This window comes from Ambystoma mexicanum, chromosome 2q (genome assembly GCF_040938575.1).
Source record: "Ambystoma mexicanum isolate Mex_15411 chromosome 2q, UKY_AmexF1_1, whole genome shotgun sequence".
Lineage (NCBI taxonomy): Eukaryota > Metazoa > Chordata > Amphibia > Caudata > Ambystomatidae > Ambystoma > Ambystoma mexicanum.
Genome location: NC_090924.1, coordinates 560,092,864 through 560,116,452, shown reverse-complemented (window position 1 = coordinate 560,116,452; position 23,589 = coordinate 560,092,864).

The following is a 23,589-nucleotide window of genomic DNA, read 5'->3' as shown; positions in this document are numbered from 1 at the left end:
ATCTGTTCTGTGGAAATCAATTTCCATCTTAAGGAAAATGCGGCTGGAGACACTTGTAAAACCATACGAAATCTTACAATCTGCACCAGAGCACCCATCTGCCATTTTATTGAAGGAGTGGGAGAAAAAACTACGTCTCTTATTAGACAATGCCGACGTCTCTTTTGAGACAGTACTACTACGACCTCAAGTTGCAAAAAAGAAAATCCGACTATAAAATTGGATAAGAAATGAAGAACGCCGAAACAAACTGGCATCCTCTTTGGACCTTGGAAACGCTTTAAACAAACTTGACGCAATCCCCAAATACTTGGAGAAATTTCCATCATGCTATCATCGGAACATGTTCCTGCGACTCCGACTCAACCTATATAAAACAAGGGAAATACAGCTGCTGAGGCGCGATCCGCTTGTACAGACGGATCGATGTCGGTTTTGCAAGCATGGGTCAGAATCTGTGAAGCATCTAATTCTGGATTGCGAAGCAATCTCAGCACAGTGTAGTCTACATCTAGCACGCTTCGCACCCTTGTCGGGAAACATGGACGCATGGTGGTGTTACCTAATTGCAGGATCCAACACTCAGTTGACTTGTGCAATAATAAACTTTATGGACGCTCTGAAGTTAAACAACATGGAGTGACATTTTTTGAACTCATTTAATGAAGGAAGGATTTTAGAATTGGAATTGGAAATGTAACAAAAAGTTTTTCTTTCTTTTGAATTAAACTAATGTTACAATAAAAAAAACAAAAAAAAAAAATAACTAGTACAATCAAAGATCGATCTATTGGTCGTTGGACTCTTAGAGTCTCTAAATTTTCTTTCAGATCCAATGGTAAATAGACAACTTTGACATGGATGCCCTTTAGCAACTCGGATGGAGGTAATTTGGCTGATTTTGGTTGAAGGCATATTATAGCTTGAAATAGGTGTAGTGTTGGGATTATAATGTTCTCATACAAGTTACGTTGTTGGAGAGCTTTATGAAGTGGGAATATTTTTAGTTATTAGTGATAGCACATGATGGCATTTGGCTATTGTTAAGCTTTGTGTTGCAGCATGTGCAAACTATTGAGTCAGTTATTTTGTATTTAGTTTCTGCTGTTAGATATAAAGCTAATTGGAACCGTTGGGATTCCTAATTGTCCTCTGTTTTGTAAGCTATATGTACTATTTTTGTGCTTGGTCTGGTAATTCAGCATATGTGTTTTGAAATTTAGCTATTTCTCTTTTCTGTATGTGGTTCTTAAAAGGTTGGTGTTTGTGAGGTTTTCGGTAATGTTTTCTAAAGTTACTCAATTTTTAAATTCAGTTCCAAAGGATTTACTTTTGACATGCCCTATTTCTTGAAGCAGTTCTTTGTCTCTTACATGTACCAGAATGTGATATAAATGTTGTAGTTCTTGAGCAGGACTTTTCCATAGTATAGTCTATACACAATGGGCCTCATTACACAGACGGCGGTAAGGGTTAACGGTCACCGTTAATGGTAACGGTGACCGTTAACCCTTACCGCCGTACTACGAGGTCCCTTTGCGGGTTGGGGAATTTAACGCCTGCTTTTAGCAGGCATTAAAAACCCAACCCGCAAAGGGACCTTGATGCTAATTACGGCACCGCAAATTTGCGGTACCGTAATTAGCACCTTCCCCATTCCCATTATGCCCTATGGGGCAAAAATGGGAATGGGGAAGGGCAATGGTGGAAGGGGGAATTACCGTCCCACCAACCTTGGAGTAGGGCGGTAATTCCCCTTTCCGCCAAGGCGGTGCCGGTAATTTACTGGCATGGACCAAGGTCCTAATAGCACCTTGGTCCACCGCCTACCGTGTAATGAGGCCCAATATTCCGTATAGCAGAATGGTGTGTTGCTAACATTTTGATGTGGTGAAAGGTGCTTTTTCAAGCAGTTTGTGAGCACTGGACAAGAGTCCATGTTTTGTCTGTTAGTTTCACATAGTGATTGAGGAATTGTCTTAAAGATATAAAGGATTGTTGGTGTATGTTCCAAATTGAGCTGCATATCCATTTGTACACTGGGCAGTTTGTTTGGGCAAAGGGAGTATTTGGCTGAAAGTGTGTTGGGGATGTTTTTTCTATAAGGGTTTCTTTTTCCATAATGGTGTCTCCTACCATTTCATACCCTCAACCATTAATGTCTATGGCAATTGTTTTTTGTTGTCCTTGTTTATAAGCCTCTTCATTGAAAAAGGGTTCTGTGCTGCTTATGTGAATCCATTCATCTTCACAGAAGTTTGAAAATGTATCTATATCGACATTGTGCATGTTTATAAGTACTTTCTGTAATGTATGGATTAATTTAGTTAGTGGTTTCATTCTGTTTAAAATGAATGTTAACAATGTTCTCTTTAGTAGAAATGTGCTGTCAATTACAGCTTCGAGGATTATTCTCCTGCTGTAGTATTTAAGGGTAGATCATGATTTTTCAGCTGTTTTTATAAGATTGTGAAGAACACTACGGTGGAACATATTTTGTAAAATTATTTTTGGGATTGCTTAACCGTGACTACGTTACCATTTTTAGTTGTGGCTGGTTTATTTTTCTTGAGTGAGTTTAGTGTTTTAATGCTTTCTATATTTTGTTTTAAAGGTGGATTACTATATGTTTTGTCTAGAAAAGCAGATTCCTAGGACACATCAGTAAGGTTTGTCAGGAAAGATGTATTCTATGTACATGTTAGGATGACACAGTGAACCACTGGCTCCCATCACCCAGGCTAGACTTCTCCAACTGTTCACTCATGGAAACTTCACAACAGCATTGACACCCAAACAGGCTCTCAGACACACCAACATTCTCTCAGGATCATCAAGCACCTGCATTCACTCCAAGCACCATACAACACATCACCCTCCTATACACTCAAACACAAAACCACGAAAGGAAACACACAAGGGACACATTAACACAGCATCTTTTTATATGAGAGGTGCAACTCATAAAAGGAGGAGAGCGTCCACCCAATATGCTCTGTATCCATACTGGGAAGGTGGCCCCCCTTTCTACACTTGCTGGGCTTCCCCGCAGCACTCCACTAACATGGCAAAAACTTGGCACACCCCTATCAACTCCGGTGGATGCGAACGTGCATGACCACTAACTGTGTACGGATTCACTTCACTAACTCCCACTTAAATCACGGAAGGGATGACCCCTCTTAATTTACCTTATGGAACACACCATAATTCCCAACCGCTCATCATTTGGAAGGCATGACCCTCCTACCTGGTGGGACACACTATTCCCATCCACAAATACTACGGAAGGCATGACCCTCCTACCTGGTGGGATACACTATTGCCATCCGCACACACTTTGTTAAAGGGAAATTATGGTTAAGTTCCACTACTCATCAATGACATTTGTGATTTCATCTTTGATGTCCTGGGTGTTAGTCTTAGCAGTGCACAGTGGTGGCACGCATTATGGTTGCTTAGCATACCATAACTGGCAAATTGCACAGGTTTTTCAGTTTTACTTGGAACAATAACGTCTCTTTAACAAGGTTTTTTTCACTGAATTTCATAGGTTTTTAATAGCACAACTTAACCATAACATCGCTTTAACAACATTTTTTTACTGAATTTCATAGGTTTTTAGTAGTGCAACTTAACCATAACGTTCCTGTAACAAAGTTTTTTCGCTGAATACAGATATAGATAATATAAAATTGATAAATGTTTACTAGGATTACCCTAGTTTATATACATATAACATAGAACATACTGAACCCCCTATCTGCGCTAGTGGTTCTGATGTCTGCGGACCATGCGCATGTCCGCGGACAGACGTTGTCAACAGCAACATTATCCAAAAACTCAGGGGTTATCTTAAATTGTTGTATCATGCAATAAAAACACTGAACATGTATAAAATAAATATGCCTCCAACAGAATTACCTCGCAGAAACTGCACAGCAAAAATCAACAACACACCTACGCAGCAGTAACAGCAAAACTTAGCAAGAAACTAGTGAGTATACTACATGTATTGTATATATTTACAAACTTTCTATATTAGGTACACTAAAAGTAATATTTATTTTTTTTACACAGAAATGTCTAGTACTTTGGAATGGATGGAAGAAATATTTCCTCCGGATGAAATGAGTGAAAACATTGATACTAATGGTAGACACTACAGTTCTCTATATAAACTAATTAATTAATAACCATTACTTTATGTGTACTTAACTATTTTTTAACAGAGCATACAGACATTAAAAATACAGAAACAGAGACCTTAGAAAATCATCTGCAGCGAATGTAGCAAAGAAGTGATCTATTAATGTCAAATTACATTATTTTAAAACACTTTGTGGAGGACCACATACAAGAAAAAATTAAATATTAATATCCCACATGTACCTGTACCCCTTCTTCATGTCCCAGCCAACCATCCCCAAAAACTCCCTAGCAAGAAAAACGTTATGATGCGATTTCAAGCCCTTCCTCCCCTTCCATCCATCATGTACAAACCCCTGATTCCCCCGTATTTGTATCAGTTTCTGATTCCCCCTCTCTTTCATAATGTATACTTTTATGCAATAATAAAATATTGAGTGTGTTGGTACTATATTCCTCTGTGTCTTATTTTTTTTAAAAAGGCAGTTAGGGTGCGTGTGGACAGTGCGTGTGTCCGGGATGTCCATCCTTAACCAAAATGGGGCTGTCCTAAGGAGACTATACCTGTTCATACTGTTTGCTATCAAAATGGAGGTGTCCTTAGGACATACAAGATGCCCGCCTGTCTGCAATTAACCAAAATGGGGTATCCTAAGGACACTATACCTGTTTGCACAGTCCTCAATCAAAATAAAAGTGTCCTTAGAACACACAAGATGTCCGCCTGTCCATAATTAACCAACATGGGGGTGTCCTAAGGACACTGTACCTGTTTGAGCTGTCCGTAGTCCAAATGGGGGTGTCCGAAGAACATTAAAGACGTCTGCATGTTCGTAACTATGCAAAGTAAAGTGTCCTAAAAACATCCCCCTGTTTGCATTGTCTGCAACCAGAATGAATATGTCCGTAGAACACATAGCCTGTCCGTCTGTCTGCAAAGATGTGATGCACATTAATTGGGTTCAAGGACCTGAACACTGTCTGTAGAACACCCACGCACATGTGTATCACACCCTTGGGCCCTATGAACATTGTGCCTGTCTGCAACTGTCCGCGCATGTGTGTCACACTTTTAATAAGTTCAGGGATTGGCACACTGTCCGTAGAACACCCGCACACATGCATAGACCTGACCCCACACATTTGGTGTCCTATGGACAGCTGTCCCATTCGCAAATATGTCTGCGACATCATCATGTGACCCCACTCGCACCAGGCCTATTGCGTGTAAAACTCCCTGTGCACCCCTCAGAATACACGTACCCCGCTCGTGCCAGGCCTATCGCGTGTAAAACTCCCCCGCGCACCCCTCGGAATTCACGTACCTGGCTCGCACCAGGTAAATTGCGTTGAAAAAGTCCCCCCTGTGGTGTGGGCTGCCTGCGAGTGGGGTATGTGTATTTGGGGGTAGGTGGGGAGTTCACACGCGATAGGCCCTGTGCGAGCGGGGTACATGTATTTGGGGGGTACGCAGGGAGTTGCACATGCGATAGGCCCTGTGCGAGCGGGGTATGTGTATTTGGGGGGTATGCGGGGAAGTTCACATGCAATAGGCCTTGGGCAAACGCGGTACGTGTATTTCGGGGTGCACGGGAAGTTTCACAAATGATACTCCTGGCGAGAGTGGGGTACGTGTATTTGGGGTGTATGCAGGGAGTTTCACACACGATTTGGCATTGTGGGCCCTCCCGGGTGTGCGGTTTCCCCCATCCCCATGCCCTGCAGGCAGCCCACACCACAGGAGACTACCCTACAACCCTCACCATGCCCTGCAGGCAGCCCACATGACACCATGCACTTGTGAGCACACTCGTGAGCCCCGACTCATGTCTTCCACCGATCCTCCCACCCCAAGTGACGGGCACCTGCCAGCAGGCCCCGACTCATGTCCACCTGCACCCCCACCCACCCAGCAGTGACGGGCACCTGCCAGCAGGCCCCGACTCATGTCCCCCCACCCGACACATCATCACACTCCAGACCCATGGGCCTTATGGCCACCCGAATCCCACCCCAGGCCACCCCAGTCCAACACCCCACATTGAATTTCCAAAGTCATGATAGAAAGTACATAACCAGCATGCCCATGAATACATGTCCCTCAGACCTAGACAATGGTGACACATGACTGTGAAAAACAACATTGTGACATGCACACAACAAATGATAGAAGACCACCCAAGTAAAGCATAGAAAAAAGTGTATTGAAGAATCAACGAAATGAATAAAACAAAATCGCACAATAATGAAAAGAAATAATCCAAGTCCGAAACTCCAAAATTGATAAAAAATAAATAAATGCTGCAACCAATAAAATGGCTCCTATGGGTCTGTCCATAAAGAAAAATCACAGCTCAAAAAAAGCAAAGTATTCCACCATGGGTCCAAGAACATGAAATCCACATCGAAAACTATTTACAAAAGAACATCCAAGGGTCCATGAGCCCAACAATCCAAAGGAAACCTACAAAAAACCCTACCTAATAAATAACTATATACAAAAAGGTGGAGCATAGTCCATGCGCCCCAAATGAAAGAAAAATAGAAAGGAAACCTCACACAAATGAACTATATACAATGGCGGCGGGCAAGTCCTATGGCTCACTTGTTGATTTCCCGGGCCAGGGCATCATCAAACTCCCTGAGGTCTCGCAGGGATAAAGCCATGTCCACCTCCAACTACCTGTGAATTTCTTTGAGGCACTCAGGCCGCCTCAACGCCCTGCGCATGGAGTTCGCCGCCCTGACCATAGTGAGCCGTGCCTCTTCCGCCCGCCGCCGCTCTGCATCTATTTGCCGGCCCAACCGCTGCCACATAGAAGACACTCCCAATCCAGGGTCCTCCTGCCCTCCGACCGTTGCCTGCCCCTCTGATGTTGATGGCCCAGAGACATCATTGCTCCCACCTTGAGCCTGCTGCTGCCGTGCATGTGCCCTGCCTATTGATGCCTGCACGTCCTCCTCCTGCTGGGGTCCACTTGTTGGGGTGGCCACCCCTGCTGGACCTCCGACTCCTGACTGTGGCAAGGATGTGTCCTCCACCAGCTTGGCCGCTGGGTCAAGGGCAGCTCCACAGGGTGGCCAGGTGATACATGGCCAGGAAGATGGCACAGAGGATGACTGGCGCATGGGGGGTTCAGTTGAGGAGGGGGTCGGTAGAAGGTCCAGCACACGGAGGAACTCAGCACAGGTGATCCCTCCTAGTCGGTCGACGTGGTCAATGAGGCATCTGAAATAACGTGCAGCGTCCTCACGAGAACCCTGCACGTTATCCCGGATGCCAAGTTGACGCAACACCACGCCAGCCAGGACAGGTTCAACAATGTCCCGGATCGCCACATCCGCAGGGAGAGGAAGGCCAGTTGTTGTTAGCAGATCCCCTCGCTGAAAACAGGTCTGGACGAAGGCATCCCTGCTGGTGCCGGATGATGCAGTCACAGGATCGGGGACAGGATTACACACAGGCACCTCCGCGGCCACCTGTCCCTGGACTGCACCACTAGCACCAGTGGAATCCCCCCTCCAAACCCCGTGTGAGAACCTTCCACAGCCTCTTCCTCAACCAAACCCCCCACCGACCTGTATGACTCTGTGCCATCTTCCTCCATAGGCCCCTGTGGGGTCTCAGCTGCCCCTTCTGCTGCCGAGGAGTCCAACACTGACCTCCGCCTCTTGGACCTACCCTCGGCAGCTGCAGCCATGGACGCGGCACCAGACTCCTCACTCCCCGACGAGATGACAACATGTGAGCGGAGCTGGGCCTTGTGTCTCCAGCTGGCGGTGGGATCCCTGCCGCTGTGCTCCACAGCACCGTCTCTTCCCTCTTCATCAGTTGACGGTGCAGATAGGGAGAGACAGAACACAGGCATCAGGGCACTGTACAATGGTCTGATACACACATGACAGTTGCACATAAGTTGCAGTGTCAAACTTCACACATGGCATCACACCCCCCAACACACATATCATTTGAACCCACACATTCACAGGAATGTTGCAGCAGGCAGCACCATCCATAAACATACAACAGCATGAGCATCCGAAGGTTAGCCTGACATCACATGCGACACGGGGAGTGCCAAACACATGCACACATGCCACCAGACATACATGCATCTGTACATCTCCACCACCTGTCGCAGTGAAATCATCAGCATCCATGTCACATCTGCCAATCAGCATCCTACATGTCTGTGTCACATGCATCCATGGTGTATTACAGTGGCACACATGTCAAATACACACACACGCACATGTACATTGTGCACATACATGAAGGTGGAACCAGCATCCATGTGTCACACCACAACCATGCCACAGTACATACACAGAAATCTAAACATGTGTGCACCCACTCATGCATTTGAACACATACACAATTGATGTGCCTCACACATGACTGGACTTACATGCAGCAGGTTCATGTCCCTGTACATACTAATCCATACATTGGCCTTTCAAGACTTATGTCCAACCTGCATACTCCTGGCACATCTCAACATGCACAGCATCCAATCAGTATGCATGTACACTTACCGCTCGACTCCAGATGGGTCTGCCTCTGAAGGACCTGGAGGTGGAGCGCTGGGCTTATACGTTCCAGGACCCTCATTTGGTTGTCGGTAAGGTGGACCCGGCACCCCTCAGCATCCGCTGCCTTCAAGATGTGCCGGGCCTTGCGGAGGGTCCTGGACCTGAAGTCCTCCTGGCGCTCCGGACGTGTTGCATGTCGCAGGCTGCCACCCCCTCCACGTTGATGGAAGCCACAATTTCCTTCTAGATCCTCTTCCGTCCTTCATTGTTGGCACGTGAACTTCCAAAGAGGGCATCATAATGCCCCAGGACTTGCTCCACCAGGATGCCAACTTCGAGGTTGCCACTGGTGCCAGATGGTGTTGTGTCAGACATGGCAACCCCCGAAGCAGGTGTGGGTGGGCAACTGTGTCCGGGGGCTGGGCAGTGGAGCGATGGAATACCAGTCGGGAGTCTTCTGTTCCAGCAGGGGTGGTCACAGCAACTGGACCCCTGCAGATGGCTGACGTGCAGGCACCAAATAGCAGGGCATGTGGCCAGCAGACAGGCAGGCAGCAGCAGATGTCAGTTAAGAGCATGCTCGGGGATCTGGGGGGCAGGAAAATGGCCTTCTGGGTAGGAGCGTGGTCTTACATGTGTTGTTGCGTGGCTAGCTTGATACGGAGTGATTTGGCACATGAAAAAACTGCACGTCAGAATGTAATTCGAGGAAAGGCCCTTAGTGCGTAAGCGCGTATGTGATGTGATACGCGCGGGTGTTTCCATCAGCACGTACGCGTGTTAATATGTGTAATCCGAGGAAAGGGCCTAAGCGCGTAAGAGAAGTGAGGCGCACAGGAGTTTCCCTCAGCACGGGTTAAAGGTGAGCGGGGCCAGCAGTTCGCTGTACGAGCCTTTCGTGGAGACCAACGTGTGTGTTGCTACTTCGTGTTGTTTCGCGCGCCATCACAACTTCACAGCAGATCAAGAACGTATCTCTTCTTTTGGCGGGGTATTGGCTACGCGTGTTTTTCATTATCACGCTAGTCTGATGGTGAGTCGTGCACACTATTTTTCCCACTGCGGGTGCCCATGTGTATCGCGTACCAATTTTCGAGGTCCCACGCATATGTGTTTTTCGTGTCCCTGGGTGCCACTGCGTACTTCAGGAGGTTAATTCCACACACGTGGGCTACCGGGGGTTACGTGCATGGTTTTACTGCAGTTTTGGGGTGCCTGAGCATTGCGTGACCCGTCTCTTTATCACCGGGGTCACATACAGCCTTGCAGGTGCAGTGGTGCTGTTAACATCTTGTATCCCAACCCCTTCACCCCAATTGCCCTGGACAATTGTTGTGCACACCTCCCATTGGCACATACTACATCTGTGCCGGCACTACTACATCTGCGCCATGTCTGGGAGGCCACGAAAGGTGAGGGGCGCCTCACCTGGGCATACTCCATGCGGTGGGCATGGTCAGGGACGTGCCTGGGGTGACCAGGGAGTAGGGGGACTCCCAGGTATCCAGGATGGCTGCAGAGGGGGAAGAGGCAGGGGTGCGCCACTTCGGCACGATGTTGTGCCACGTGTTGGTGCAGTCAAGCCACCACCCCCTGCGGCTCTGGGAGATGCAGTTCTTGAATTTGGCACTGGCGCCCATGTGACCCGGCAGTCGGTTTCATCGACTGCCACTGGCCCAAGGGTAGTGGTAGCTGCACGTGGAGCTGTGGACACCACCACCCAGGCTCAGGGTCTGCCAGTGCAGGCTGCGTTGGCACCTGAAGTGTCCCTGGAAGATTTCCAGGAGGTCAGGAGGCACACTGTATGTGGATGCAGGGCTGCCCTGACTGAGGCACGTGTCCCTGGGGCAGTAATGTCATCTGCTGCCCCGACCAGCGGGTGTTGGCAAGTGCATGGGCAGATGCAGCCGACACCACCCTGGTTGTGAGTCTACCATCCAGGACAGTGGTGGTCAATGACCCTGGCACAGTGGATGTTGCTGCGCAGGGTCCATTCCAAGGCACCCAGCAGCCACTGACACAAGTCAGGGCTTCCATCCTTGTTCCACCTGCCACTCCCTCAGTTCAATCCACCAGTGCCACATCCCTTACTGATCAGGGCGGCATCTGCTAGCACCAGCGTCCGGACCACTGCCCAAGAGGAGGAAGGTTGCACCTGCAGTAGAGGCTGGTACCCCAGACACAGCTCCGGCCTCAGGCACGGCGAGGAAGAAGCTTTTCTGCGTGCAGGAACTGGACTTCCTTGTGGACTACAACCGTGATATGCTAGTCGGCCGAATTGTCAAACTACGACTGCCCATCGTATGTCCCACAGGAAGCAAGTTGCGGATTGTGTTAGTGCATTCGACCATGAGGTGCGCACAGCTCAAGAGTGCAAAAAGCGTTGGGATGACCTCAAACACAGTTCTAGGGCGAAGCATTGCCTCTAATTACAACATGACTCTGGTGACTGGTAGTGGGCCACCACCTGAGGAGAAAGACCTCACTCCGCATGAGTCAGTCGTTGCAGGGTTCATACTGGCAGGAATGGTTGAAGGAGTGGGAGAGATGCTGGACTTTGATGCCCCGTCCAGTGAGTGCTGTTGCGTGTTTGTCGAGCCCATGTGTGGTTTGCTTGTGTGATGTGTTGTGCTTGACTGTCACTACATGTAATGTGTACATGGTTCTCATGTGCAAGTCATGCAATGCTGCACTGATGCGTACCTGCTCTGCAGGATGCTGGACATGTAGAGCAGACAGGGACTGTCCTCATCGCCACACTTTCACCCTACTCACATGCAACTCACCCGGCTGCCCCTCTGGTCCATGTTCCAGCTCACTGGCCCTTCTACATGTAGCCTGGGGTGTCTTTCCTCTCAGCACTGGGACTATGTAATTGCATGACTGACGTGCATGTGTCTTCTGCATGCATGCGGGTACTCCACGTAGGCATGCTCCCTTGCCCCTCAACCCCCATGCACCCCAATTTCAACATGGCACTGGTGTGCATCATGTTGGCATACTGCAATGGATGTTCATGGCTCCTGTGAACATGCAAACTTCCACCAGCCAAACTTCCAGACACATACAGTGGGGTACATCCTCTGTCCTTCATGCAGGGTGTCTCACTTGGACTGTGCAGATGGCAGATGCTCCGCAGGGACATGAGTGCCCATTCATGCTCCCTGTGCATTTCATGCATGCCCCTATGTGTCCTTGACTGGATGATCATTGTAGTAAGTGTCCAGGATGACCTACATTTCATGGCATTTGATCATCCATTCCATGCCCAATATGGCTCAGTCCTGCATCACACACATATTTAGGGGGTGACAGTCTGTGTGGGGCACAGGCCTCCCCCTGTTTCAAGACCCCTAACTCTGTTCAACTGGTGTAGTGGCTTCTGCACACATGGGTGTACTACTGAGGGTTCATCATGTGTCCTGCTTACTGTCCCTTCATCATCTGCTGTGTTGTCAGTTGACTGAGATGATGCAATTAACGCTAGTGAACAATACAATACACAATACAAAGGTCTCTGGTCACCCTTTTGCTGCCATACAATGCCTCCCTGCATTTTCACTTAGGGGGGTGTGGGGTTTGCTTGTAGCCATGCAACCCATTGCATGCACATTGCACGTGATGCCTGAATTTGCCCTTGCACTGCCTTCACATTTATTGATATAGATCATAATGTACTTGTTCATGTAGATAGTGGGTAACGTACACGTGTTCTGCACTGCATCAACCCACTTCTGAGCCGTGTTTCACCATTCTACATGCCTACTCACCAATGCAATGTCAAAGTCACCTGGCATGTATGGCCAGTTTTTCATCCCTTATCTGTCATGAATGCGACGGACAGAGGTGCATCCTGTGACACATGTACTGAGTATTGGAACTCCCTAGTGGTTGTTCAGATGACTTGATTGGTCAATCTGCGGCCTATACCAACTGGCTTAGGGCACTGATTGGATGTAGCCTGCCAATCGGGTTATAATGACTGTGGAGCTTCCTTCACGTGTGTATGTGTGCACTTCCAGATACATCAAAGCAAGCAGCATTTTAGCTGCTTGCTTTTGTGTATTGGATGCTGGTCATGTTCACAATACAGGTGTATGGGGAAATGGGTGCTTTTGAACACTTTCACATGTACATATGCAAGCATCTTAGATGTTGTGTAGAGCAACATTGCGAGTACTCACTTATGTGTTTGTAAAAGTGTTCATTTACACATGTCTTCCGCAGCTTTTTTGTTGACTGACTAATATGTAGTTGATAGGCGTTTATGCTGGTGAAATTTCTGCATTGCGCACGTTATGTGGAACTGGCATGATCCCAAAGGTTCACTGTTGTGCAGTATGTGCATGCCCAGGCCCACTTAGCTACTATGGTGGGTCCTAGGCGTGGAGATTTCCACAAGGAATTATGTATTAGGACACATTCATAGCCCAATGTGCTCAATCAGGCCCTGACGGGTGTTTTGGAGGCCTCATGTCCTGCAGCTCGGACGGTACTGGGCGTTATGGTCCCTCATGCCTGGTTGCAGGCTCTTGCTTTGCTTGGGACATTCACTATATCTACATGGCCCATGCCACCCGGTGCGGGCCGAGCTGTAGATGGATGTAGCTATATTGATGATGATGCTTTAGTGATGCATGTCTACATGCATGTTACCTATGTCAGTGTGTGTTTGGATTCACTTGCAGCAGTGGTCAATTTACAGTTCAGAAATGCTTATGGTGTGTTGCATCTCTTAGTTGTCTTTTCTGCCTGTGACATGTGCCTGACAGAGGTGGTGTCTGATGGAGTTCATATACTACATGTTGTACTTGTGTAGGCTTTGCTATTTAGACACATCCATTTCTGCTTTTGGGATGTGTTTGCATATCAAGGCCACTGGATGCATGCCAGGTTCTCATTTGTGTGTGACATGTCTGCTTCATGTGTTGGCTGTCTATGTGATGTCTATGTGTGTATGTGTTATGTGCTTCTGACATGTGTACTAATCTTATTTTTTCTCCACTTTTCAGATGATGACGCAGAGGATGGCGTTGTCATGCCAGGCACAGGGTTGCTATCACACCAGCAACCCAGCACAAATGGGGGTTGGGGGGTGGTAGACCAAGATAACCCACTTGTGTTTCAGACCATCTTGTCTACGGCTGCCAATGAGTCTAGCCCGGATGATCACTCTGAAGACAATGTCGAGTTGGATGTGCATCAGGTCCATTCGTCAGGGGTGAGTGATTCTGATATAGATGCTCCTCTGTCCGTGTCACCTGCACTGAGGGGCCAGACGGTGGTGGGACCTCCGCCTGTGGTGGATCGGGACGCAGGGTCACCCTCCACTCCAGTTGCTGATGTGCCTGGGACATCACGTCAACGGAGGAATGTAGTCCTGCAGCCGTGGGCGGTGCCAACCCAACAAGGACGTTGGCTCCTTGGGCCCCGCAGGTGTCACACCCAGCAACACGGTGGCCGCGTGCCACTGGGGTATACAGAGTGGGAGCAAGCCATGGTTGTCAATTCAGAACACCAGGGGGCAGCAATTGAAAACATTGCTGAGAGCATGGAATGTGTGGCCCAATCCGTGCTCCCCCCTGCTAGGCAGGTGGAACTCCAGCAGCGGGCGGCACAGTCCATGGCCCGCTCGCTCAGGCAGGGCATGGCGGCCTCAGACAGGGCATGCCGGGCTGAAATGGTGTCTTTGCGTCAAGCAACTGATGCTCATGCAGAGGCACCCATGGAGGCCATGAGGGTTGACTATGAATCCCTCAAATCTACTCTGACTGTGCTCTTGATGTCCCAGAGGACGCGGTCAGAGGAGAGGTTGGAGCAGCTAGAGAATACCATCTCAGCTGAGCTACGTGCTTGCCAGGAGGTGTACTAGTTGTCCAGCCAGGCCATGCAGGAAGAACTGTGTGTTACCTTGCAAGTGGAAGAACGTGTATCACGCGAGGTTCTACATGCTGACCTACGTGTCATCGCCACACAGAACCAGGCTCACCCGTCCCACAGACTTGCTGCCGACGAGGGGAAAGTTGTGCCTAGGTGTGGTCAGGGTACTGTGCCACGTCAACCTTTTCAGCCAGAGGGTGATGTGGACGACGAGTTATCTCCCACACAGGTCGGGCTGTGCAGGCGTTGAGCCCATGGAGGTTTTTTTTTGTCTCAACATCATCGAATGTGGATGTTGAGGTGAACCCTGTACGTCCCCCCTCCTGGGTGCCCCCCCCATGTTGTATGTGGCCATTTTTGATTTTTATTGTTAGTTTAGTTAGTTAATATGATTTTTGATAGTTTAATTAGGTAATATAGTTTTTTTATAGTCAGTTTAATTTGTTAATATAGTTTAAAATTGCTTGTCTATTGTGCATTCATGTGATGGTGTGGTGCTTTGTGGCTTTTGAAAGCATCCACTGTCTGTTCCAGCTGGGCCCTTCAAGCTTGTCTCATGTATGTGTTTGCAGCTTGGTGTCCTGACTCACATAGGCCACTCCTGCTTCCCTTATTCATGGGCTTGCAAGGATGGTTCAGTGTAACAACCATTTACACAAGGGCTTTGGACGTTCGTCATATCTGTGTCCTGTCTGCTGCTGCTGTACTACTTGTGTTAACACCCCTAGTGGGGATTGAGTGGGTTTTATCCACGGCATGTCTGTAATCAATTTGGGTGAGTACATGATTGATATCTCCATTTATTGATGTGGATTGTGATGTATGTTCTTTTCTTGCCTGTATATGTGCTTGATGCACTTCATGCTGTAGACAGTAGCCTGCACCCTGCCTGTCAAAGTCACACTGATGGTGGGAGAAGTTTGGATGTAGGTCTCTTTCATGGCCCAGTGACAACCATCGTGAAGACACAAACACAGGGAACTTTCCAGCCTTATTAATATCTTTGATGCCCTTTCTGCAGGAAAATGAGCCTCCAGACTACCTTTGCCAGCAGACATAGGGCCAAGTACTACTGAAACCTGGCCAAGTTTGGTGGTGCAGAAGTGTGCATGTGTGCGCCAGCAGAAGCACAGGGCTTGTGCTCAGACGTCTGACAGAGGCACACGTGTTTCCAGGAGCTCCAAGCAAGGTGAGCAGCACAAGGAGCCACACCACAGCCAACCTTCCACCAGGCCACTTGCACATGCATGCTAAGTAGCGCCAGTGCTGGGGAGCTTGGCCAGTCATTTTTGTAGAAGCGCACAGTACAGCTAAGATGCGTTGAGGGACAAATGCCAAGTAGCTTTACAAGTTGTCAGGGGCACACACAGGGACCGTCGCACATATCCTCGAGTCCCCCCTGCTCCATAGAAACTGAGTTATTAGCGCAGTAGCGTTCCTTGCCAGAAACTAATACAGCGCACAGGAACACCCTGCGAGGCACAGACTCGTGTGCAGTGCATATCATTTGCATGTGCAAGTTGGCACGTGCACTACCTACTGAAATCCGCGGCTGCCAGAACACGACTTGTACTGAAGTCGCACCTCACTATACGCATCTAGCAGCTCACACAGGGACCATTCTATCATATGTGATTCTTGATGCATTGGTCTTCCATTTGCCACCCGCCCACGTGCGCCTGCCTTACTGCATTGACAATGTATGAACCATCACAGGGGCAAGCTAACATATACGTACAAAGCAGCAGACAAGAGTGTTTGTTTGTGCAAAAGCTACTTACTTTGGGGCATGAATGGTTATGTGTGTGTGTGTTGTAAACACACACAAATTAGTAACTGACGCTCTCTTCGCAGCATTGAACTGCTCCTGTTACCGGACCTGAAAGTGCGCAGGCAGGAGGCCAGCACTCACCCCAGAGATAAGTCTCTCTTTGGCTTGCATTTGACTCATTGTGCATGATGAACATGGTTTCTCTGATTGAGTATATGTTATTGTCAATAGTTGTATTTTGTATTTTGCCTACTTTCCCATGCCAATCTAACTCCCCTCTCCTGCCCCTCTTTCCGGTTATCCTGAATACCAATGCCTGTCCAAACAACAGATCCCTGACCTTCTTTCCCCGCCGGGGTCTCGAAGGCCTGTGTAAGTTTTACCTTGCAGGCGTCCAGACCACAGAGGGGCTGGTTGGTTCGTGCCACTCCTGCATCTGGCGACTGGAGCTGTGACACTACCCATCAGTTGTTGCATCATCATTGTATATTGTGTCCTGATATGTTACCCATCCTGTTGAACCATTGCTGAACTGTGCTACCTTGGTTGTTCTAGCATTCTGCTTGTACATGTGCTTGGACCTTTTATGCAACTTCAAGTCATCTACTGGAGACTCTTTCAGGGTTTTTTGCTGCCTAGAGGCGTTTTTCCTGGTTTGGGGGTTTGGCTCCTTGGAATTCTCTGCGATTTGGTATTTTTACCAGTCAAGGTGGCCTCTGAGGGGGCTGGACCCTATTTACATGCAAGGTGGAACATGAAGACCAAGGGGTAGGGGGATCCTGTAGCCAGGTAGACTACAAGGAAGAAGGCTACATACCCCAGACACAGTTGTTCTGAAGGTCATGGTGATGTGCATATGAGAGAGGGCCTTTTGTTGTTGGACAGTAAGCTTGGGCTACAGTGTTTGGGCACTCTCTGCCATTGTAATTGTGGGGTACTATGTACATGATGTGTTCTGCTGGTCAATGCCTGTTCCTGTATTGTCTTTGCTTTTCAGGTGTCAGGGGATTGGTGTGGTTTGACATGCTGGGGTGTACACATGGTCAATGTTCACATGTGATGTGTACAGGACACTGAGGGTCACTTGATTTCACATGCATATATTGAGTGCATGTCTCTACTGACATACACAGTTGCACAATGCTCCACCACAGGTACAACCACAAACAGGTGCACACAGATTGCCTTCTCGGACACGCTGTGTCCCTGCAGCGCATGATCAATTACCATTTGGGGATCCTGTGCATGTGTCAATTGGTTATTTATTTTGTTTGTCCTTTTCATGAGATGCTCAAGGTGTATCCCCAACACAATGGCTGCTCACCATGCTGTGTGCTGAGCAGTGTGTTGCAGGAGACACACACAGCACACGGGTTCGGGAGTAGCGATTTTGCCTTGCCCAATGTGCATGTGAACAGGCATTCAGTGTTGTGTTCATGCTGCCACTGGTGGAAGGCATTTGTGTATGACTTGGTATGTGTGGGAGGCTGTTGGTCAGTCATTTCATCTGATTCCATGTCAGGCGTCATTGTCTCAGGCCACTTTCTATTTATCACATGTCACTTCGTATCTTATTGGTCATGTGTTGGGATTTTGCTATTACATGCCATGTCATGGTGTGGCAGACAAGGGTGATGTGGGTTGGGAGGGTTTGGGTGACATACCAGAGATTGTCATGGCCTGTTTTGCGGGGGGTGTGATACACACCTTGCATGTGCTCCTTTTGGTCACACGGGATCGGTTATGTTTAAGTAGCTAGGGATGCACACAATGTAGCACTTCCATGGCAACATCCTCAGGGTGATAAGGTTGTGACAGTTGACTGTCTCTTTGTCATCATCGATTGTCACCTGGTATGTGCCAGGCCTGTGTGCAATCCGCATGGGTGGGAGTTTAGGTGAAAAATGTGGCCACAAGCTGGGTCCGGGCTGCCTCGCCACATGCCCTTTCCCCTCTCATGGGCAGCGCCTGTTCCTGTGGTTGGGGATGTGGGGGCACCACCATGTCCACCGGTACACCCTGCTGTGTTGCAACATTGAGCAGGACACATGCTGCCACAATGATCCTGCACACTACTGGGGATGCATATAGTAGCTGGCCACCAGAGCGGTCACGGGAGCGGAAGCATGACTTGAGCACTCCGAATGTGCGCTCCACTATGGCCCTGGTTGCAATATAGGCAGCGTTGTATCTTACCCGGGGTGGTGTCGTGGGGTTCCGGATTGGCATCATCATGTGGTTGCTCAGAGGGTAGCCACTGTCCCCTGGGTAGGTGATAATGGTTGTGATTAGTTGGGTTTGTGTATTTGTCTGTGTGTGACATGCATGCATGTGCACAGGCATTTGTACTCACCTAGGAGCCATGTGTCACCATGCTTCCCAGCTTCCAGGGCCCGGCTCAGGGCGGACATTCTGTATATGAAACTGTCGTGGGTAGAGCCAGGGTAGTTTGCATAGACAGAGGTGATGCTTCCCTTGGCATCGCATACAACCTGCACGTTAATGGAATGCCAGTGCTTGCGGTTTCGATAGATGTGCTAAGTGGCCTTAGGTGGACGTAGCGCCACATGGGAGCAATCTATGACACTGAGCACTTTGGGGAAGTGTGCCACCCTGTTAAAGTCTTGGACCACGGCCTGCCTTTCTGCGGGTGTTCTGTGCATGTATATTTGCCTGCAGACTGAGGGGCGCGCAGTCATGATTGCCAACACCTGGTGTAGGCAGCGTGACTCCGTGGCCTGTGAGACCCCGCCCCACTATGGCAGCTGTCTGCTGAAATGACCCAGTGGCCAAAAAATGCAGGACATTGAGCACCTTATCCAAGGGGCTCAATGCTTGGGAGCACAGGTGGGGGATGTAAGGTCATCTTCCCACTCCCTGACCAGGTCTAGGATGATACCAGGTGGATTCCTATACCTGCCATAGACCTGGTCAACAGGCATCCCAAAAAGGCTGGTCCGGGGCAAAAAAATGCGGGGCCTGGCTATTCTCCTCCTCCTGCGGTGTCCCACGATCAGTGCTGCGATAAAATGGGCATTCATCGTAGCTGTATATACGTGTTTGTTGTTTGCGCGCACTTTTATACTGCGCACAGGGACGCTTCCGCCTGCCTTCGTGTGGCGGATGTGTTGACGCCTGTGCGTGTGTTTTAGTGTGCGCAGGTTTCCCATATTCGATTCCATGAATATTTGTATATGAATGTATTTCCATGCAGTACTTCCCCAGTTGCGCCTTCTTTTTCACGCGTTGTTCCCCATTCCGCGTGTTACGCCCCGTGTCCCGCCCCCTTTTTGGTGAGTGCGCAGAGGTTGTGCGCTTTCCCTGTGCACGTTGCGCATGGCGTTTGGGATGTTGCTGTGACGTGTGTGCCCGTGTGCGCCACGCTCGGATTTGGCGCAAATCCCGCAGTGAACACGCGCAGGCCCATCCATGAATCGCACTTGCTTTTTCACGCTTGCGCCGGCTTGCACCAAGATTTACGGTGCACATTTGTTCCATGAATCGGCCCCTAAATCGGGAGGGTTGGCATGTATGAATGCATATAAACAGAGTAACTTCCACTTTCCCTGTATAACCTGCAAAATAAGCTTACTGTCATTTCTCCCATCTGCTATGATCCAGTGTCACTTGCAAAGTTGTCTGCTCTCCAAATTAATATTTACCCATAATATTAACTGCAATGTGCAAAGTTTTATTTTCTTCATTCATTCGATCATTTGTGTAACCACTGACACCTATTTATCCACATTTCTACCGTAATAGATTTAATGCATTATAGTGCATAAGATGTACATACAATTTCCTTTCTACACATTCTGCATATTTAACATACATTCTATCATTTCAAATTCCTTTACAAATGATTATAATACTAATCAAAAACAACACACACAGCTATCTAACAAAGTGTCATTTCATGTTAAAAGATGCGAGAAATAACAGTATAATTATGGACAAAGACTTTCTAGTGTGTTATAAAATGACACGCACCCAGGATGACTACATGCATCTTTATTTATGCACACAGATAGCCAATATCATTTGAAATGCTCGCAGCTGAAACAACACCACTGCCTCTAAAACTGTTCTTCAAATCTAGACAGCTATCACATTCCAGCTGGTTTCCCGTTCTGTTCTAGAATTTACAATAGCATTCAACAATGCACAGGTGCATTCATGTCTATCACATAATCTACAACTATGTACAGTGTTGTAAAGCAACACATACAACATGTCCCCCTTCCCTTCAGTCTGCAACACAAGCACCAGATCCTTCCTTTCAACCCTTACTTTATTTCAGACTCTCCAAGCACCACAGAATCACCCATTACTTCGGTAATGACCTACTGAGTAATAAGCTGCTGACCCAATCAAATCCTTCTGCTTTATTTCCCACACCTTCACAAATGCATACTTTGTATACTTTTACGTACAGTTCCTGCCATTTACCCTGTAAATATAGCAAACAAATCATACGATTATTTCTTCTATCTCCTAACAACCATTAGTACCTGGCACGCGCAACGCAACGGGAATACAGTGTGGTGATTGGCTCATTTGCGAGCTATACCAAACGGTATTCCCTTTTACGCAGTGCGTGCTGGGTTCACTGTTCCTGACGAGGGGCGTGGCAGCCCGTCAGCCAAAGAGGAGACTCGAAACGGGGCAATCCCCGCTCCGAGCCTCCCCATGGCTGGAGGCTTCCCTCGTCCCCCGCCGGGGACTCAGGTAAAAAAAATGTTTTTCGCCTTTCCTCCTCCCTCCCACCACCACACCCCACCCCACTTACCTTCTATCCCGCAGTCTCCGGCGGGGGACGATGGAAACCTCCAGCCGCGTGGAGACTCGGAGCGGGGCCATCCCCGCTCCAAGCCTCCACACGGCTGGAGACTTCCATCTTCCCCCACCGGTGACTGGGTACATTTTTTTTTCTTCCTTCCCCACCCCACTTACCTTCTTTTTTCTTCTTTTCTCAGGAGCGGATGCACTGGGAACAGAGTGTTCCCAGCGTGCCCACTCCCGATGGCCGCCATGGAAAGGAAACAACAGACTACGTTTTCCCTTTCCCGGCAGCCATTTTTTGTGACTTTTTTTTTCTGTTCCGGATTAGAAAAAAAAGCAATTAGTACCCTGGTCTAATGGGCCGTGGTACTAATGGCAATAAGCCCCTCGACTGCGGGCCAATACCACCCGAGGTAATGCCCCCGGGGCTTTGTTACCTGGGGCGGTATTGGCCCGCAGTCTTGTGGCTTATTGCCACAATAATACTGCCTGTGCTCTGTGCGCTTACTATTGCACTCATTTCTAAAGCACATTCAACTAACAGATTCTAAATGAAATAAACAGAATGCACATAGGCAAAGGAAAGTGCATGTACATGTTATGCACAGTTATCGGAAAGCAAAAACAAAGAAATCCATGTCTACGTTAACAACAATGCTATTAACACACATATTTACTAACTTCTTTCTTTCACAATTGCAGTGAAGACCACTCCCCTGAAAAGTAGCAGCATATGAAGCACGAAGGAGAACTCAAATGAAACCTCCTCTTTCCATCCAAAACAGTAAGTGCAATTCTGCCATAATGTTCTAACTGTTACTAAAACACTGTAGAATTCTAGTATTCTAGAACAAACAATTGTACTAACCCTGCAACATTAGCTTCAGTATTAATGCTTCCCCCACCAGCTCATACTTAGTATTGTAATCTGAAAACCAGTATAGGAACACACAAATACAAGAATAGCCTTCCCAACCTGATGTAGCAGCCCATTGCACAATCACACACCTCTACATACATCCTTATCATCATACTCAGACACTCATGCACAAAGCACACATACACTGCACAAGATCCCAACCCACACTTTCTTTTTTTCTCCAACAGACCCCAAAGAATGCCTACCAAAAAGCACTCCGTAGAAAGCAACGCAAAAGTAAAGGAAATCAAACTAAAACTCTCCAAAATAGGCATCCACCTCTAGCAGAATTTGTACAAAAAGTTCAAACAAAACAGCTAATACAGTCATTAAGTGAAACAAAACAAGCTTCCAGTACAGAAACCTTGCCTCCTCTTTCAAAATGTAAAACAAGACAGAAAGTGATTAACAACACTGCAGCTACCACTAGTGCTAACACTGCACCTATAAATCTTGATGTAGTGGCAAGTAAATATACCAAAAAAATGATTTTACAAAAAATTCTCCGCCACAAAGTCCTTCAGAACCTTATAAAAACAGGAGAGAAATCACGCACAACCCTTAAAACCTACTGTAGAAAATTAATCCTAGAAGCTCTCATAGTCAGTGCATTCCTTCTCAAAAGGAAATTATTTTAGTTTTAAACAGAATGAAACCACTAACAAAACTAAGTACTAGACTACAAAAAAGCCTTCTCAATAAACTGAATATCAACAAAGATAGCTTCACAAACATCTGTGGAGGTGAATGGAGCCACACCACGAGCACAGAACCATATTTCAATGAAGAAACATACAAACAAAAGCAAATAAAGCCAATTGCCATACATAGCAGTGGACAAGGGTCTGAAAAACGTAATAATACCATTATGGAACAAGAAATGCTGCTCACAAAAATATCCCCAGAAAACTTAGTATCAACTTTCCATTCCGCTGAACCAATACGTCCAGTTTACAAATGGCGTGCACATCAATGTGTCACATAGCTCAAAAATCGTTCATATCTTTACGCTAGTTCTTCAATCAGTATGTGAAAGGCAAAGACAAATTCAAAATGAAACTACTACAAAATATGGATTTCTGTCCAGTTAGCAAATACACAGGACTATAAGAACATTCATTAGCCTGCATTTCTGGACCTATTTGCAAAAGCACCTTCCACCATATCAAAATGATATCAACACATCATTCAACTATAAGAAATCTGGTCCATAAACTGTGCTGTGCCAAAAGTCCTTCTTTAGCACTAGCCAATTTCAGTAACAATATTCTACATGGTACAGCAAACAACTACTCGAAGAAATATAGCATATCCAGAGAAACTATTTTGGAACTGAAAGTCACTTACAAAATGCAATAGGTTTACATCAGACTAGACAAAGAGGTGTCATATCCCTACCTTTCTTCATATTATCTAGGCCCCGTATATTGGCGGGATCCTAATATACAACAATTTGGACTTATTTTACCACCAAAAAGAGTCACATTTTCTGACACTTTGTCAGATGGTAGTGGCACCCAACCTGGAAAAAACTCTAGGGGCCAATGAGGTCGCA